Genomic DNA, 20,541 nt, shown 5'->3' with positions numbered 1-20,541 from the left:
CCATAACGGGCTGTTAATAGGCCGTATTTGATAACTCTATGAAAACAGCCCAACGGTTTTTTTTACATGAAAACGACCCAACGTATTAACGGTCCGCAAACGGGCCGACTGTAACGACGGGCTGAATTTGGCCCACAAGCAGAAAATGACAGTAATGGGCCGTATGTAACCGAATGATGCAAATGAGCCCAAGAATCAATGGGCCCTGAGAAGGTCGAAAGATAACTTGGGCTGGCAACGGCCCAATGGAATAACGGGCCGTTACTGGGTATAAAGTGATACACTGTTCATTACAGGCCAGTTTCACCACGGGCCGTTAATGGGCCAAGAGTTACAAAGGTCCTCATATGGGATGAAAGAAGTCATGGGCCACACATGGGCCAGAAGTTAGAACGGGCTGAATCATATTGGACGGCCCATATGACGCTACTGGGCCTAATTCGGATAGGGCGTAACGGGCCCTGGGTTAGCGGGCTGTAAATGGGCTATATGCGAACAGGTCGTTAACAGGCTTTCCGTGGGCCGGCCCGCCACCTTTTGACCAAGGAAAACAGGCTGGCCTTTTCACAGGAATGGGCCTCTGTTGTGTTGTGCCACGTGTCGCCGTATCATAGGCGCCTTCGGTCCAATGAGAGGATGACATCTGTCCCAACGGTGAGCCGACAAGTGTTTCCTCCAGCCAATGATGATTTTACACATGGAAAATCCCCATTGGTCGGGGCTGTTAATGGGTTATCGGATCCAAAACCCGACCCGATAGCTTAACGGTGTTCTGTTACAGTGGATGCCACGTGTCGGTCACCCTTGACGAAAGCACTTCTGTGACGCGCGATTTATCGTCATGGAAGTGGACACTTCCATAATGATAATTTTGGTAATGTCATGGACTACTTCTACGACAGCATAGGTATGACTATCTTGATTCTGTCATAAAATCGTCATGGATGTACATGCATGAAAAAAAACGCGACCTACTGTGACAAACACGTATCATCACGGAAGTGTATTTTTTGTAGTGAGTGGAAAGGTATGATAAGTATAGCAACCTTAACATTAAACAAATATAGCAAAGGTAAACAACATCATCTCCAAATGATAGCTTGAATGTGTTGGTTTCAGCATGCTGTTAAAGCAGATATAAAATGGAAGGCAAAGTTACCGACAGCAGGCTTAACAGCCATCAAATATTGCAATTCAAACTGGTATTGTTGAAAATGAATAGAACGTACGTAATGCTTAGACATCACACTGGATAAATGTGTAAAACTGAAATAAAGGGCATGTGTTAACTACACCGGGAATAACTGGAACCAAATATAGCCGTTCAAACTGGTATTGATGTAGTCGAGCGGCACAGATCCGACTTGCACATAATGAACAACACATTGTAAATGACTGAAACAAACAAGGCATAACGGACCAGTATGACAACCAAATATAGACATTAAAAATTGGACAGAGTCTCACTACAACCAACCTAACAAGCAAATACAGATAAACATGGCATATGCTTGAAAACTGGCAAAGGCTCACTGCAACTAACCTAACAAGCAGATAAAGATAAATAAGGCATCTTCTTGATAACTGGACAAATGCTAAAAAAGCAACCTAACAACCAAATACAGATAAACAAGGCATCTTCTTGATAACTGGACAAATGCTAAAAAAGCAACATAACAACCAAATACAGATAAACAAGGCATCTGCTTGATAACTGGACAAATGCTCACTACAACCAAAATAAGAACCAAATACATATAGACAAGGCATCTGCTCGATAACTGGAAAGATGCTCACTCCAACCAACATAACAACCAAATACAGATAAACAAGGCATCTACTCACTATAAAGAACCAAATATAGACATTCGTGAAACTGAAGTGGACAATTCATACTTAAACATCACATAGGCCTATTGAACAATACATTTTTGCATAACTGAAATAATTGAACACGGCACAGTCAAAGCACCACACGGCAAATGCTACTACAACAAAGGGTACGGGTTCGCAAGCTAGAAAAGGTAAGACTTGCTGATAGAATGTTGCCTCACATTTCATGGATGGGATCCTCCCAGTTGGAAGAGCACAGACCCATGGTGCGCTCTCTGATGTCACAGATGGGTTGTTTCACCTTGGAAGAACCTTCGTGGGTGCTCTCCTCATGGTCGTGGTGGATGAGATCTGACTTGCCAATTGAGAATCCCAAGCCGCCGCCATAGAACGTGTCCTTCAAAAATGACAAAATGGGATCGATGGCGTATAAAGCTCGCAAATCCTTGACCGCTTGGCGGAGGAGATCAGTAGTAGGGCCGTCGAAGATATCGACGACGGTTGAACCAGAGGGGTTGGGAATGGGCCACTTGACCCGTGACATGGCCCGTGTGAAGCCGTCACTGTGGACGAGCTTGATGTCCTAGCCAGCTTTCCCGAGATACAGTAATACGCTAGCCCGCTGACATGAAGCCCTCGGCATGGCAACATAGTCAAAGTCTTCGCCGGCTTCTGCGGCAACATGTTGCTCCGGGATCGACAGGTCGGGGCGAATGGCGGCCACCTCACCAACGTCCGCCGGAGAGGCCATGATAAACCTCTTCTTGGCCGAACGCTCGTCGGGCTCCTCGGGATACGTGGTCGAGCATAGGCTGCGACATTCTGGAGCAGGGGATGTGGATCTGGTGGGGAGGGACACCACAGTCCTCATTTAAAAACTCAGGGGAGTGGGGCAATGGTATGGGTATCGCTGGGTAACTTGAACTTTATTATCTAAGCTAGGAGGAACGGGCAGACCGGCAGGGTTTGGCGGCGGCGGCTACGATCTAGGGTTTGAGGGGGGAGGGGCGAGTGGGGGACTATGGAGGGGGGTTGGTGTTTGAGGATACGCCACAACTACTGAAAATTTTAGTAATGGTGGGTGGAGATGGTGGTGGACGAGGGAGGGCGACGGTTCAAATGCCTCGGCTACTGCAATTTTACTATAAGGTCGGTGCTGGAGGAGTGTGGGTGACAGTTGAAGTACGGTGGCTACTAAAATTTGGGTAAAGGAATTGATGTGGGGCGGGAGTGCCCAAGATCGTGCATGGTCCAATAACAATATGTGTGTATGATAATAAGGAAAAGTGGCGCGAAACCGTCGATTTTTGCAACACTCAAAGCATGTAGTTTGTTTTTATATTTCTAGCTAGCAGGTCTATCACACATGGTTCGTCCTAATTTCCAAATAAACTTACCCGCCTTTAGCTTGCACAGGTGGTGGTTTTACATCGCACTTGCATCGCACACGGTTAAGCCAGTACCTCCACCCTTTGCTCGCGCTTGCGTAGGCGTGGTGATTCACATCGCACTTGTATCGCACACGGTTAAGATATTGTACCAGTGTCCATTGAGCGTCATCAGAGTCTTTGCAGCAAAAAATAACATTAGAGATGGTCAGAAGACAACCACACCAGCATGTGGCCCAAATATATATGAGTGAAAAGGGTGGTTTGTGATGTTCAAAATTCCAATGCGCAACTTTGACCACACTGGCCCACAGTTGGGCGCGTCGTCGAAGATCGATGAGAGGGGCCAGAAGTCAAGAACCACCTGGAAGTGGCCAAATATATATAGGAATATTGGGGATGTTCAAAACTTGAAATACACAATGCATAACTTTGTTGGCACCTGCCTCGTAAACCCGAAAGCACCCTTGGATATCCGAAATCTAGCGAGGATGCTTGGCCCACCACCTCCCACTTCGTGTCAGCAGAGCGGATGCATGTAATGATCGATACTTTGGTCATACATGCATGTCGCCATGACCTACCATAAGACGGACTAATGAATCTATTGTTTGGTCAAACGACAGTTGTTGGTGTCGATAAACCGCTTGGGCCAATAGATTGAACCATCATAAAAATCGCATGAGAGGGACCACCAAACCAGCAACTCTAGCATGCGGCCCAAAATGATGTACGTTGGGAAGGTGTGATGTGTGTTTTCAATATAGAATATTGTACAATTTAGATGTGGTGGCTACCTCTCGATATAGACAACAACCATGAAGGCAAGGTAGTTAAGGACGAGATAGGTAGGGTTTGATGTAGGTCGAACCCAGCAATCAAAGCATGTGGAAGGGAATCCTAACAACGCATGAGCTCGAGCTTTGGTTGAGCTACATGTAACGGTGACCGGCCCTAACACGAACTAGGAGGAATCCATTCATGGCCAACACATACCACTCATTATCGGTCAAAGGGATGATATATATACACTCGGGGAGCCCACAGATATGCGTGTCGTCACAAAAAACTACACAAGGGAAACATGGTTGATCAGAAGACCTCGTATACACTGCATACGGCCCGAAAATATGTATGGGTACTGTTGGGGATATTACTACTGGAGGTAAACCGGCCTTGGGTAGCCGGGTTGACTCTTTGAAGATTAGAAGCCCATGAATATGTAAAGATGCTAGCGCTTTACGGAGGGCCCAAAGGTGAGTTACAGTATGTAAATGTAAACCGGCCCAGTCATGTAACTTGTATAGTAAGATAGAAAGAGAGAGGCCGAACCGGATACGTTTATAAACCGGCTTCGGGACTCTGTAGCCCGGCGGGCGTCAACCTATGTATATAAAGGGATGACCCGACCGCGGTTTAGGGACAGACAACAACAACTCGAAAGCCAGACAAAGCGGATTCGCTCCCTGGCCTTCGAAACCCTAGCAATACCAATCACAACTAGACATAGACTTTTACGTTCATCGAAGGTGCCGAACTAGTATAAACTCCCGTGTCCCCTTGTCCGGTTTAACCCCTTTAACCTAACCCATTGCGATGGCTCCACAACTAAGTCCTTTCACGAGGACATCTGTCATGACAAACCCACGACAGTTGGCGCCCACCGCGGGGCTATCGCATGATGGTTTTGAGTTCTTGAAGGGTAGCTTCGATGGACTTAAGGGATACGCTGTGGGCCGGATGACGAAGAGTCGTCGCGGCAAGCTCTACATCGGCAACGCAGGATGGGGTCCCGAGGCCGATTCAATCGAATACGGGTACCGGGTCCCCTTTGGTGGGATTCATGTCTTCATCGGCAAGATCGACGAACCGGCCCCCGAGCCGGACATCTGCACCGACATCATCGAAACGGCTTGGTGTGCAAGTGTCGGCGTTCTGGGAACGGGGGTCCCCAGACTTTCCTGCCTGCGGCCTGCGGCCTGCGGCGTGGCTCGAGGAGGGGCCCAGCACGGCCCATCTTCATCAACACAGACCCAAGACCCTCGCGAGGGGTCAAGCCTCGCGGGGCGGACGACACGGAGCTTCATCAGGCACGGCCTCATCAGGCTGGCTCGCGAGGAGGCGAAGAGATCAAGGCGGGGTACCTCACGAGGTGCCCGTGACGCAATCCATGACGACCAAGGGTGTCAGGTGGGCACCAGCCCGCGCAGTGTCCTCCTTTCCTCTTTGGTGCAAAGGGAGCAAGCGCAGGCGAGAGCATCAAGCAAAGGCACCCGTTTCGGTGCAACGAGACCAAGACCGGCCCAACGGCAGGAAGGAAGTCATTGTGGAGCCCAAGCTAGCGTCACCGCCAGAGCCTTTGGCAGGCGAGGACCGGCTTTAGTCAGGATAAGTGTACCAGATGTTCCCCTTCAAAATGGCCAATTGTTGGCGCCCTTCCCGCTCAATTTTTGGGAAGATGCCTAGGGCCTTTGCCTATAAATAGGACTAGCCACCCACAGGGTAGAGGAGATCGGATCGAAATCGGAGAGAGAATCGAGAAGAGAGAGATAGAGAGAAGGGTGATTGAACTCCTCCCAACAGTTCATCGCCCCAGCCAAGAATAGACCCTCGCAAGGCTGTTCTTCCTTGTATTGCTCATCATCATCAGCCCAAGAGGCAATCCACCACACCACACACTGGAGTAGGGTATTACACCACAACGGTGGCCCGAACCAGTATAAACTCCGTGTCTCTTGTGCTGTTCGTTCCATAGCTTAGATCTTAGTGCGGCGGTGGGGCGCAAGTAGGTAGAAGGCGAAATCTCCGCGTGCACCCCAGTGTTCGAACCTCAAGGGTCTGCCGGAACCCAAAATCCGACATTTGGCGCGCCAGGTAGGGGTGCACCAGAGTTTTCCCTTCCGCCACCGCCACGACCTGCCTCGCGATGAGTAGCGCGTCGCCCGCTCTGGCCGCCGGCGCCAGCACGGGGGCCAGGGGGCTCCGAGCCCTGGCCCTAGCCCTGCAACGGGTACGGTGGCCGGACAAGTTCAAGCCAACGACGCCGCCGTGCTACGGCGGCGCGACTGATCCGCTGGCCTTCTTGCTGGCGTACGAGGAGGCCATCCTTGAAGCTGGAGGTGACGATAGGGTCATGGCCAACTGGCTCCCCATGGCCCTCACCGGCGCTCCGCGCGCATGGCTGCTCCACCTGCCGGCAGCCTCCGTGGCCTCTTGGGAAGAGCTCCGCAGCCTCTTCCCCACCCACCATGCTACACCAACACCCCCGGTCATCGCGGCCCTCCTAGGCGGCTCGCAGGCGCCGCCTACAAGTCACCACGTCAAGCCGTTCATCCGCTGGGTCAGCGCCGCTTCCACGTGGCAGGGGGCTCTCCCGGACCGGGCGGCGCCCAAGGCCGGCCTGACCTTCAGCTTGGAGGACCACCCCTCCAACTCGGCCTGCTCGGGTGCGCTCCCCATGCTGTGCACCCCCACCATCTGCTAGGTGGCCGTCACCAGAACTCTCATCGATGGCGGTGCGGGCCTGAGCGTGCTCTCGGTTGAGGCCTTCAACATCCTCTGCATACCCCTGGAACGGCTGCAACCCAGCCAGCCCTTCTTAGGTGTTGGGGGCGGATCATCCAGCTCCTTGGGACAGATCCGGCTCCCGGTAACCTTCGGCACCTACAACAACTTCCGCACGGAGCTGGTCAACTTCGCCATCGCCCCCATCGGCCTCCCCTACAACGCCATCCTCGGCTACCCAGCGCTGGCCCAGTTCATGGCCGCGACGCACCCGGCGTACAACCTCATGAAGATGCCCGGGAGCAACGGTGTCCTCACCGTGCACGGGGACACCGGAGACGCGCTGCGAATGCTCAAGCTCTCCTTCAAGACGGAGGCGTCGGCACAGCTCGCCGACTCGGAGACCCCCGAGCCCAAGGGGGCTGCACCCGCCAAGAAGAAACAGTTATTCACCCAAGACAAGGCAAAAACCAAGCAGATACCCGTCGATGAGGATGGGTCCACCAACGCCACTTTCACCATAGGCGCCAACCTCGAGCCCGAGCAGGAGGAGGCCCTGGTCAGGTTCCTGCGCGCAAACAAGAAGGTATTCGCTTGGGAGCCTGACCAGTTGGCGGGGATCCCTAGGAGTGTAATCGAGCATCACCTTAATGTGTGCCCCAACGTGCGCCCTGTGAAGCAGAAGGCAAGGCGGCAGTCCACAGAAAAGCATGCCTTCATCGTCCAAGAGACCCGCAAACTAGAAGCCGTTGGGGTCATTTGCGAGGTCCGATACCCGGATTGGTTGGCCAACCCTGTCGTTGTGCCAAAGAAGGGAGGGAAGGAGCGCATGTGTGTCGACTTCACCAACCTCAACAAGGCATGCCTGCAAGATCCGTTCCCGCTCCCCCGCATCGACCAGATCGTCGATTCCACCGCAGAATGCGACCTGCTATGCTTCTTGGATGCCTTCTCTGGGTATCACCAGATCAAGATGGCGGTAGAAGACGTCGAAAAGACATCCTTCCTAACCCCGTGTGGGGTGTACTGCTACACATGCATGCCATTCGGGCAATGTAATGCAGGGGCGACCTTTCAGCGGCTGATGCACATCACCTTGGGCCCGCGGCTCGGGAAGAATTTTGAGGCTTACGTCGATGACATTGTGGTGAAGTCTCGGGAGGCCAGGACCCTGATACAAGACCTGGAGGAAACCTTCGCGAGCCTTAACACAGTGAACCTGCGGCTCAACCCAGAGAAGTGTGTGTTCGGAGTCCCCTCGGGCAAGCTCTTGGGTTTCCTCGTGTCCCACTGAGGCATCGAGGCTAACCCAGAAAAGGTCAAGGCGGTCGAGGACATGAGCCCGCCAAAGACCCTCAGAGAAATGCAGAAGCTCACTGGACGCGTGACCGTGCTAGGGCGCTTCATCTCCAAGTTGGGGGAGCGAGCGCTGCCCTTCTTCCACCTAATGAAGAAAAAGGGGCCCTTTGAATGGACTGAAGAGGCCGACAAGGCGTTCCAGGATCTCAAGAGATACCTGACCAACCCTCCGGTCATGGTGGCTCCACGCCCTCAAGAGCCCCTGGTGCTTTACCTCGCCGCCACTCCCTACTCCGCTAGGGCAGCCCTGGTGGCGGTTAGGGAGGAGCGTCGAATCAAAACCATAGCAGCAGCCCAGGACAAGGCAAAACAGGAACAAGGAAGGCCCACAGAAACCGCCACCGCGGCTGAGGAGGATCAGCCACCGCAGAGGAGTGCACCAGAGGCGGAAGAGGCCCCTCTCCCAGATGGCCAGCCTCAGGAGGCCTCATCACCTCAGGAGGCGCCATGGTCTCCGGAGGGCGCCACCAGCACTGACGCACCCGACCTCGTTGAGCACCCAGTGTACTTCGTCAGCACGGTGTTGCGGGACGCGAGGGCACGGTACCCCCTGCCTCAGAAGCTCCTCCTCGCGCTACTGGTGGCCTCGCGCAAGCTGCGGCACTATTTTCAGGGTCACCCCATCAAGGTCGTCTCGTCATACCCCCTGGAGAGAGTGCTCAGGAGCCCTAACTCAGCTGGAAGGGTCGCTGAGAGGAACATAGAACTGCAAGTGTTTCAGCTCGAATTCAGCACGACCAGAGTCATCAAGGGAGCAGCATTAGCAGATTTTGTGGCAGAATGGACGGAGGCACTAGGCCTCAAGGCCGACAAGGATCGGTCCCTCTCCCCGGGAAGCGAGGCGCCAGAAGGCTGGGTCATGTACTTCGATGGGGCGTTCTCCAGGCATGGCGCTGGGGCTGGGGCGGTGCTTATATCGCCCACTCAGGACAAGCTCTACTACGCCTTACAGCTCTATTTCCAGCAAGGTGAAAAGGTCTCCAACAACATAGCGGAGTATGAAGGTTTAATAGCAGGCTTGAAGGCCGCAGCTGCCCTGGGGGTGAAACACCTCACCATCAAGGGCGATTCGCAGCTCCTTGTCAATTTCTCCAACAAGGTGTACGAGCCGAAAGATGAGCACATGGAAGCCTACCTTGCGGAGGTCCGCAGGATGCAGAAGCAGTTCTGGGGGTTGGAGTTGCAGCATGTGCCCCGTGGCACCAATCAGGAGGCCGACGACATCGCCCAACGGGCGTCCAGGCGGTTACCTCAGGAGCCTGGCGTCTTCGAGGAGCGGCTCTTCAAGCCCTCAGCCCTGCCGTCATTGTCAAACATGGCTCAGCCTCGGGAGGAGCTCCCCCAGCCACCTGCCTCAGGAGCCCCGGTCTGTGGCCCGGCCTCAGGAGCACGCCTGCTCCTGACGATGGAACCTCAAGAGGGGTGCTGGATCACGGAGCTCCGGAGTTACTTAACACAAGGGACCCTGCCGGAGAAGGAGGAGGAAGCGGAGCATGTGGCACGGCAGGCCACGGCATACTGCATCAAGTATGCAGAGCTCTACCGGAAGCGACCAAATGATGTATCCCTGCGCTGCATCTCCAGGGAGCAAGGAATGGAACTGCTGGAAGATATACACGGCGGAGGCTGTGGACATCATTCGTCATCACGGACCCTCGTCGGCAAGGCGTTCCGCAGTGGGTTTTATTGGCCCACCGCACTCAATGACGTCGTCGAACTGGTGAAAGCTTGTGAGGCCTGCCAGTTCCACGCCAAGCAGATCCATCAGCCGGCAGGAGGCCTGCAGACTATACCCCTTTCGTGGCCATTCGCAGTCTGGGGGCTGGACATCCTGGGCCCGTTTCCTCAGGCGCCAGGGGGCTACCGCTACCTCTATGTCGTCGTGGACAAGTTCACCAAGTGGGCTGAAGTAGAGGCCGTCCGCGCCATCCCCGCGGGTTCCGCGGTCAAGTTCATCAGGGACATCGTGAGCTGGTTCGGGGTGCCGAACCGCATCATCGCAGACAACGGTTTGTAGTTCAGCAGTAACCTCTTCAAAACATACTGTGCTAACCTTGGAACGCAGATATGCTACGCTTCGGTGGCGCACCCCCGAAGCAACGGCCAGACCGAGCGAGCCAACGCAGAGGTCCTGAGGGGCCTCAAGACCAGGACGTTCAAGAAGAAGCTGGAGGCCTGCGGCAGAGGTTGGTACGATGAGCTTCAGTCCGTGTTGTGGTCCATCCGCACAACCGCGACCAAGCCGACTGGAGAGACCCCGTTCTTCCTGGTCTACGGAGCCTAAGCGGTCCTCCCTCATGAGGTCAGATGTTGCTCCACGCGGGTCCTGGCGCTCGACGAGGCGCAGCAGGACGCCATGCGGGGGATGGACCTTGTGCTGGGGGAGGAACGTCGCCGAGAAGCCGCGTTGCGAGCGGCGAGGTACCAAGAAGCGCTGCGACGATATCACTGCCGCAACATCCGCCCCAGAACTCTCGAGGTAGGAGACCTCGTGCTCAGGCAGGTTCTCTCCAGGGAGGGACTGCACAAGCTCTCTCCCATGTGGGAGGGCCCGTTCAAGGTTGTTCATGTTTCCAGGCCCGGCTCCGCGCGCTTGGAGACTCAGGAGGGGGTGCCGGTCCAGAACGCATGGAACAACCAGCACCTCCGGAGGTTCTACCCCTAAAAAGGCCCAAAGCCTGTGAAGAAGGTGAATGCCTGTGAAGATTATCCTTTTTGGAAAAGGCCCAGAGCCTGTGAAGAAGGCGAATGCCTGTGAAGCTGTCGCGTTTTGGAAAAGGCCCAGAGCCTGTGAAGAAGGCGAATGCCTGTGAAGCTGTCGCGTTTTGGAAAAGGCCCAGAGCCTGTGAAGAAGGCGAATGCCTGTGAAGCTGTCGCGTTTTGGAAAAGGCCCAGAGCATGTGAAGAAGGTGAATGCCTGTGAAGCTGTCGCATTTTGGAAAAGGCCCAGAGCCTGTGAAGAAGGCGAATGCATGTGAAGCTGTTGCATTTTGGAAAAGGCCCGGAGCCTGTGAAGAGGGCAAATGCCCGTGAAGCCTGCTTCCCCCAAGAAAGACCCGGAGCCTGTGAAGAAGGCCAACGCCTGTGAAGCTCGCCGCTCGTGACACTCTCACGTAATAATGAGTTGGGGCTGTACACGCCCCGGAGTCTCAGGAGCGCCGGCCTCAGGCCCTGGGGCTCCCTCCCACTCCCAGTGGCAGCACTTAGCTCCGCGCTGGTGAGAAGACGTTGAAGACTAGATTAGGTGCCGGACGCGGCTTTTTCGTTTGCTTTCCGCAGTTGGCTTGTTCATTCTCATTCGAAGTTTTATTGAAGCTGTTGCCGTCTTTGGCTTGTGGTTCTTCGACTTTTCACTTTCCTGCCTCGATTTCTCTTATGCAAGGCCTCATGAGGGGGGCAGCCGAGCGCCCTGGCGAGTGTTCCTGTCCTAGTCGTTCAAAGGTTTCGCGACCTGGGTCCATTACAGGAGCACCCCTCCAGTCCGTGCCCCACGGGCACCGCGACACAAACACAGGGCCTGGGTCGGTCGCCCCCCCCACGGCTGGGGCCGGGAACTATCCACACGCGGGCACGTAGCCGAAAGGCATGATAATGGAAGCAAAGTGATGATTAACAACAATAACCCAAACACGCCCCCGCGGGGCTCCACGCTACTGTCTTTTTACGCAGGAAAAAGGAAAAGAAAGAGCAAATCAGGCGCAACTCGCCTCACACCGGCCTGCAGGGAAGACTTGAGCTGCCTCCGGGGCTCAGGCAGACTCCCTCTCGCGCTTCACCAAGGCGCGACGGCGGGCAGACACGCTACCACCTCCCAAGCAGGTACGACGGCGTGGAGGCTGACCGCGGCCACCGCTAGAAGAGTCGCCTCCTGAAGAACAACCGGTGAAGCTTGGGGAACCCTGAGCGCCGCCAATGACGCGAGCGCTGTCCTCTCCATCATCGCCGGGGCTGGGTTCTCGGCCGCGGTCGTCGTCCTCAGGGCAGCACCCTGCATGGCGACCATCTTCCCCAAACACCCTCACGTAGAGGGTGGCATCGCCGTCAAACTTGAAGTGCAAGGTGCACCGACGGCCACGCGCGCGGGCAAACGTCTGCCAACCGTGGGTCAAGGCCAGGCTCCCGGCTGCGGAGACCTCCAGTGAAGCCCATGAGGCCCGGCTGCAGCAGCCGTCTGCCTGAAGCCAGAGGCCGCCCGGAGCTCGCCGAGGAGGAAGCGAGGAAGTTGAAGCCGGGTGCTAGTCGGCTCCGCCGACCACACAACGAACTCCGGCAGCACCTCTGCAGTGCGAAAGCGCGGCCTAGGGGAACGCACGACTGAAGCGCGCCGCCCGGATGCTGCAGTCCGCCCGTCACCGTGCTGGAAATCGTCTCCACGGCGGCGGGGAGCTGCCGTGGTGGCCACAGGATGTTTGCGAGGGCGCCCTCGGCCGCGCTTGGGCGGGGGAGAGGCAGGCTCAACCTGGCGAGCCTTCCCCTTCTCTGCAGCCGAGAACCTCCTCGACGGGGCCATGAAGAAGAAGGAGAAGCGAGAGGGATGAACTAGAAGGACGCGCGCCAATACGTACTTATAGCCGGCGAGGGCCAACCGTTGGCCCCCGCGATCGCAAGTAATCATGACCCGCTTTGCATGCAGGGACTTGTCCAATCCGCGCAGTTGCTGAGGTGCCGTGGGGAAGTGGAGACGCCCACGTCCAATCAACCGCCACGCGGCGCCCAAGGCCGCAGGCTGTTAAGGCCCGCGGCGCTTCGCTCTTTCCCTTTCGCCTCCTTACACGGCCAAGTCTGGGCGCGCCTTGGGCCCGGGGGCTACTGTCGGTGTTCTGGGAATGGGGGTCCCCAGACTTGCCTGCCTGCGGCATGGCTCGAGGAGGGGCCCAGCATGGCCCATCTTCATCAACACAGACCCAAGAGCCTCGCGAGGGGTCAAGCCTCGCGGGGCGGACGACACGGAGCTTCCTCAGGCACGGCCTCATTAGGCTGGCTCGCGAGGAGGCGGAGAGATCAAGGCGGGGTACCTCACGAGGTGCCCGTGACGCAAGCCATGACGACCAAGGGTGCCAGGTGGGCGCCAGCCCACGCAGTGTCCTCCTTTCCTCTTTGGTGCAAAGGGAGCAAGTGCAGGCGAGAGCATCAAGCAAAGGCACCCGTTTCGGTGCAACGAGACCAAGACCGGCCCAACGGCAACAAGGAAGTCATTGTGGAGCCCAAGCCAGCGTCACCGCCAGAGCCTTTGGCAGGCGAGGACTAGCTTTAGTCAGGATAAGTGTACCATATGTTCCCCTTCAAAATGGCCAATTGTTGGCGCCCTTCCCACTCAATTTTTGGGAAGAGGCCCAGGGCCTTTGCCTATAAATAGGACTAGCCACCCACAGGGTAGAGGAGATCGGATCGAAATCGGAGAGAATCGAGAAGAGAGGGAGAGAGAGAAGGGTGATTGAACTCCTCCCAGCAGTTCATCGCCCCAGCCAAGAACACACCCTCGCAAGGCTGTTCTTCCTTGTATTGCTCATCATCATCAGCCCAAGAGGCAATCCACCACACCACACACTGGAGTAGGGTATTACACCACAACAGTGGCCCAAACCAGTATAAACTCCGTGTCTCTTGTGTTGTTCTATCCATAGCTTAGATCTTAGCGCGGCGGTGGGCCGCGGGTAGGTAGAAGGCGAAATCTCCGCGTGCACCCTAGTGTTCGAACCTCAAGGGTCTACCGGAACCCGAAATCTGACAGCAAGTCCTTCGCCGGTTTAGCCCGAGGCAAGGCGTGTTTTCGTAGTTGTCGTCCATGGATCAGGGCACGAGGACGGACCGGTGTCTGAAGGAGAAACCGTAGTATGCTCTGATGACTAGTCTTTTGGAGCAACCGAATCGCTTTACCAGTTGCAGGACGACCAGATTGAGGGAGGATTCGAGGGCAACAGTATTCCAGATTCCCCCGGTCTGCCAAACCGGGTTGCCATCTTCATGGCCAGCACACAATCGGCGCCTCATTCATCTACCGCCGCATCAATGCTCTCCGGTTCAACAACGGCCACACCAGCAGGGGCAGGAAGCTCGGCGCCACCTCCGGCCCAAGTCTTATCTGATTTGTTCGACGCTCTGGCAACATTGATGACCGCAGAGGTAGACACAGCAGCCAGGGATCAGCATGATGTGGAGATCACAAAAGTGAAAGATCAGATAGCCCAAGCCAAGGCGGACCTGGCAGCAGAGAACGCCAGGATGGCTATGGAGCGGGCCGAGTTGGAAGCACAGGCTTACCGGATTAGACTGGATCAGAATGCTTCAGAGGAAGTCATGAGAAGAAGGTACCGATCACGTCTACCATCGGTTTATGAGCCGCATAATCTTTTCAACACGCCAGCCGCAGGAGCTGGTAACCAACCCACACTAAACCGGGCGGGGGCACCGGGAGCAGGAGTGCCGGTTCAGCCGCGCACGACGGACCTGCCTCGCCGGAACAACATTGTACCATCAACGCCGCCCGGGCATTATTCCAACCCGTTGGACAACATTGTGGCTACTGCATCACGCTTGGCGGCCCTCCCAACTGACGGCGAGTCACCAGTGGCAGTGGAAGCACATCGGGCCAGGGATCTCCATCAGATAGCACTAAATCAACAGCAAGCATATTCACACAGCCGTGAGAGGATTCACTCCACTCCCCGCCCAAGCCGGAGTTATAGCAAGCACGTGGAAGACGAACCGGCCATGTCCAGTAGTGCACACCGCCGAAATTCTCCATGAGGGAACAACCCGGCTGGGGGAGGTGCTAATGCACAAGATGTTGTGGATCATGGCCGCGCACATCGAGAGGCCGAGTTGACAGCTCGACATGAGGCACGACAGCATACTCCAGTTCACCCCACTGCCTCCGTGGAGCCAGGGGCGATGTTCAGTTCCTTAGGGGTACCGTGTTTATCTCCTGCTTTGCATAATGTGAGACTACCCAAGGATTTCAAGGGACCTCGTAAGGTACCAAATTACACCGCCGATTTGCAGCCAGAGGCGTGGGTGGAGAGCTATGAGATGGCAATGGAGATGATAGATGTGGATGAGGCGGTGTGTGCTAAATATTTCACCATGATGTTGGAAGGAACAGGTCGCACTTGGTTTCAGCTATCCTATTACATGATGCTGTAAAGCGGCTCAACAGTGCCATTGTTTTTCACGGTAGCCATATAAACCGGCGACCGGATCAGGACTCTTCATCATGACGGTTTGACGGTTGCAGATCAGTTGGTGTACGCACTTCTTCATCCCTCCCAAGCCGCTGGAAATCAGTCATTGACCAATCGATTCCGGTTAAAGCTCGGAATACTGCTTCTTCATGGATAAGATCAGAAGGGTTAATGTCAGGGGCATAAGTGTGCTTACGAATCGGAGGCACAAGTTCTTCGACTTCATGGATCTCGGCCGGCTATCTTTTCCCTTCTGCATCATAAAACGATTGAAAATGGGACAAATCGGTGTCTTCACCTAATTTGCTGGCCGCTGGCCGCATCTGTTTAGTCAACCGCCGAAGATCATCATTGTCAGAGTTTGAACTGCCTTTTTAATGCCTGGATACCCTTTAATGATATCCTCCGCTTCAAGATCTGGAATCCAGGCCTTGGCTTGAATTAGGGCAGTTAATACTCCGGCTCTTGCAGCGGCTCTTTTCAACTCGGCAATACGCGCCGGTAACATGCCTAGCTTCTCAAGGGTTTCCTTAATCAACGTTGGCGCCGGTTTGTTATAAGATGCTGTACTAATGGCTCGCTGAGATCCAGAGTATAGCTTCTCAACCAATGTGTATGCCGCTTTGAGCTTCATCCACATATCTGCACCAAGATGAGTGATCCGAGTTCCTGCCAAAGATTTTTTCAACATCGTGGTCAGTTTTAAGATTCATTGACTGATGCAATATACATAAGTAGATACTTACCAAAGATAGTAGAGGTTATAGCGTTGATTTGGCGCTTCAAACCGGCTAGTTCTTCAGCCACCGGTTTCAGGGCTTCCTCGGCATCTACGGCTCTTTTGGTCAAACCGGCTTTTTCGGTTTCCCATGCAGCACAATCTTGATTGAAGGATTCTTTCAATTTTTCCATTCCGGCCAGATCCTGGGTCAGCTCCTCTTTGGCTTTTGCAGCTTCTACTTGTTGTGACTTCACATTTTCTTGCAAGTCAGAGTTTTTAGCATCTTTGTTTCTCAGCCTACAACATTGAAGATATCTTCAACAAAACAACATATATATGCACTAAGTATAAAGCATATAACAAGTTATCCACTTCATACTTGGGGGCTAATGTTTATTTGCTCTCAAATACTACCTTCTATGCAAGTCTCCAGAACAATGCAAGCATTGTCCTTGACACTTGGGGGCTAATGTACGTTTGTTCTAAACTGGCGGTGTGGATTAAAAACCGGATTAACTTGCCAAGTTAAACCGGCCTTTGGGGGCTATGCTACAGAATGTTATCTCATTTTTCAAACATGAGTTTTATCTATGATTGAAGACACGCCTTGGCAAGGATTAATGATGGGATTCTTAAAGTATTACAAAGACCCGGTTTATGATTGACAATCATAAAATGGCTCTTGGGGGCTACTTGGAATAGTATTTCAGCTATAAATCAATGTGCAAGGGAGAAGAATTTACCTCATATCGTTCTTTCATCAAATTCACCAAACCGGCTTCATAATCTCGGTTTGAGTGCAGATGGTTCAAGAAGCCGGAATGAAGCTCATCAGCGTTAAGATGAGCATAGTTTGATAAGTCGTTGCTCCATTTACCTTTATCCCTGGCAATTTTCTCTTCTTTGGCACTATGCTGAGCCAAAATGACGGGATGACCAGGAGAACTATGGCCTGCTCTAGTAATAATAACGTCATCGCCTTGGCCTTCAGGATTTTGGGCGGATGATGATGGAATTTCAGTGTCTTTCATTGGATTAGCCCGGTTTGGTTCGGCCGGTTCAGCATCAGGGGCGGCAGGCTCAGCATCTGTGGGTTCGTTAGTATGTTGGCCGTCAAGGGGCGGATCATCAAACATTGTTTCAGGATGGAGGCCTTCTGGTTCACCTGTTTGCTCCGGTTCTACTCTTGGTTCTTCTTCTTCAGCAACAGGGTCTTCTGGCGGATTGGTGACCCGAGCTTTCTTGCTGGGTCTGGCTTTGGCCCTGCAAACAGAATAAAAAGGGTTAACATCCTATTCAAAAGATGTAGGGCGCATTGAAAGGAAAGGTTTTTCATAACTCACCCAGCCACGGTTTTCAAAGGGGGGAGTTGAGTTGTTGTCGATTCACCAGAAGAGGAAGGAGGTGTCACCTGATAATTTGAATCGGACGGATTAAGAGGCTGTCTGAAATAACCTGCCTTGGGGTAAGAATGGTCAGAAGTAGGAGAGACCTCAGACCGACGCTTCCGAACCGGGGTATCAGGTAAACCGGTAGAGGTGACCTGTTGGCCACTGTGCCGAGTTGTCCGGCGAGCCTCATGCTGTTGAGTCTTCAAAATAAATGTTGGATCCAAGTAAGCAAGAGGATGAGAAAAGCCTACTTTCCGGATTGTTTGGCGAGGTTTTTGTGTTGGCATAGAGTCTGAACCGGAGGAAAGGGTAATTACCTCTATGTCCTCAGCCTGACTAGCTTCGACCTCCTCCTGAGGAAGATCATTGTTAACAAGATGCATAAAAAGAGAGCCAAGTGAGTCAAGTTCTACCTCAGCTTCTAGGTCATCAGTATCATCATCAAGCTCCATATTAATCCGGTCAGCCATTTTCCGCTTTGACGTCCGTTTTACGGCTTTGCTCTTCGGGCGGGTTGGCTTGGTCACTTTGTCTCCAGTTGGCTTTGCCGCTTTCTCTATGGATTTCCATTTCCAGAAGGGGTCATCACCCTATACATATAAAGAAGAAGGATTATAGCTTGTATAAGTCAAAGATATTAGAGATGAAGAGGAAGTCTAATGCTTACAGCAGGCGGTTTGTTCTTGGTGTAGAAGGGACTCAAGCCGGCGTCAACCTATGTATATAAAGGGACGACCCGGCCGCGGTTTAGGGACAGACAACAACAACTCAAAAGCCAGACAAAGCGGATTTGCTCCCTGGCCTTCGAAACCCTAGCAATACCAATCACAACTAGACGTAGGCTTTTACCTTCATCGAAGGTGCAGAACTAGTATAAACTCCCGTGTCCCCTTGTCCGGTTTAACCCCTTTAAGCTAACCCGTTGCGATGGCTCCACAACTAAGTACTTTCACAAGGACATCTGCCGTGACAAACCCATGACAGGTACGGTGGTGTGTGATGTGTTTAAATCCCAAATGCACAACTCCGATGGGCCACCAACTACATTACGAATCGAACATCGTACCCGACTCCAAGCCTGGTTAAATACGTATGATGTATGTTTCCCAACTTCGAGGCAGGGACGGGGGGGTCGTCCCATGCATGTGCTCAAACTTTATTTGGTCTAGCATGGGACACATCTGTATATATTTATACATCTATACACATATATAGTGTGCAAATAACTTTGAAAGTTGGTCGTTGGATGAAGTCAATCCCACGGCACAGAGATGCCAAATCCAAGCACTACTGGCCGTTGGATATCATCTACATTCCACCATATTCTGCCACATGTACAATCTAGAAGACTCCATGGTTGAACTTAAGCATAATGCACAAACCTCAGAACACAAGCACTTCTCCTTTCTTCTCTAGAATCTTCCATATCTTAATTGTCCAAACTTTTTTTTCTAAATGAATTGTCACGTTTTATTTTTACCTTTACAATGCACAATTCAATGCATCTTAAAATAGATTTTTTAATAAAACTAATTGATTTTGGATGAGATGAACTATAAGAATTAAACGAACATCTACATAACCTTCAATGAGTGTCGGAGAAATGGGCCACGGGTAGGCTAACCCGAGCCCCAGAACCTTTCAAGACATCGGGGCAGGCTGCGCCCCTCAAGACCCCAAGACAAAGAGCCGCCTTTTGAGAAGTCGGCGGCAAGGCAACCGACTAGCCACTCGCGGCCGAGTCCCAGGAACGACTTCAGGATAAGCCGACTCTTGACTGACGACTTTCCGAGAAGCCGGCCTTGGGGAGTTGGACCAAGACTCCAACAAACCCCATGTCCTCATCAAGAGGGACAGGACAGGGGAGTGGCTATAGTGAAGCCTGCTCCCACCCCTTTCCAGGGGCAGGCATGGCCACAGTACGCCGTACCCGTGGAGATCTCGGTGCGGCGTGGCACTGTTGCCATGCCGACCCTCACATCAGCACCAGTGGACTGAATCTTGCACCCACGACGGCTTGTCTGTACGACCCTGGGGCGGCGGGTCCCACCAGCCAGCGGGACCCCAGAAGACGGCAAGTGCGCCACCAGTCGGACCCATTGGGAGTCGGCCCCCGAGAGTCGGCCAGCCCCTCCCCCGGGGCCCACGCGCCATTAACCAGATGTGACGGAGAGTGGCAATAGTGATTGCCCGCCAGGCGGCGGAGCTATTGCCACGACTCCATGACCAAGCCCGCGTCATTAGAAGCACGGCTACAGTAATCAGCAGCCGGCAAGACCCGCCCGCGGCGGACGCGGCCTGTCGGATCCGTACCGAGCCAGTCGGCGGGCCCTAGCAGTCGGCGGAGAAGACGGAGGCGGGAGGCACTGACGGTTGGGCCCGTGTCCAGCCGGATTACCATTGTACCCCTGCGGGGGTAGGCCTATATAAACCCACCAGGGCACCCATGCAAAGGGTTGGAATCCATTAGCAATAGACCAGATCATATAGGAAGGAGAGAGCTAGCCTTGCCTTCTCCTACCTCTAGGAAACAGCTCAAGGAGCAACCGTGTAAAGACTTTGCCATAGTGATCATGCGGAGACCCCGTAGAGCAGCAGTAGGGGTATTATCTCCCCGGAGAGCCTTGAAGCTAGGTAAGATTCGCCGGCATGCATGTCTTCGCCTCATCCCGTTTCCAGGCACCGGTGACGTTCTACTCGCCCCCACCATGATAAGCCATCCTTTGGCATATGTCGCACCCAACCCCCGACAATGAGCACTGACACTGGTAGCGGGAAAACGATGGGAGAAGAGGTGGGAAACTGATGAGAGGAGTGGCGAGAAACGGTAGCCTATTTTGAAAACCTAGTAGAGAAGGAAGCGTGAGCTAGCACGACACATGCACACAATGCTTACCCATGTACTGCATGTGCTGTCGAAAGGGCTCAGGGTTGCCATTTGATCTGGGAGCATCCAATGGTGCACACGTACGATCCATGGGGTTTGGGTTCTGGCCAATCAGAACGCACGACTCAGATCGCGTGTGCAACACGGGGGAAGAATATCATACGGAAACCAACATTCGGTGGAAACCGGTGAAAACCACAAGAAAAAGATGTTTTGAAGTTTCAATTTTTTTTTAAAAAAAATGCGGGATGTTAAGTGGATAATGTATTATTGCCAC

The sequence above is a fragment of the Triticum aestivum genome, chromosome 1A, assembly GCF_018294505.1.
Source record: "Triticum aestivum cultivar Chinese Spring chromosome 1A, IWGSC CS RefSeq v2.1, whole genome shotgun sequence".
NCBI classification, from domain to species: Eukaryota; Viridiplantae; Streptophyta; class Magnoliopsida; order Poales; family Poaceae; genus Triticum; species Triticum aestivum.
The sequence above is the reverse complement of the archived record's forward strand: the minus strand, read 5'-3'. Positions refer to the sequence as shown.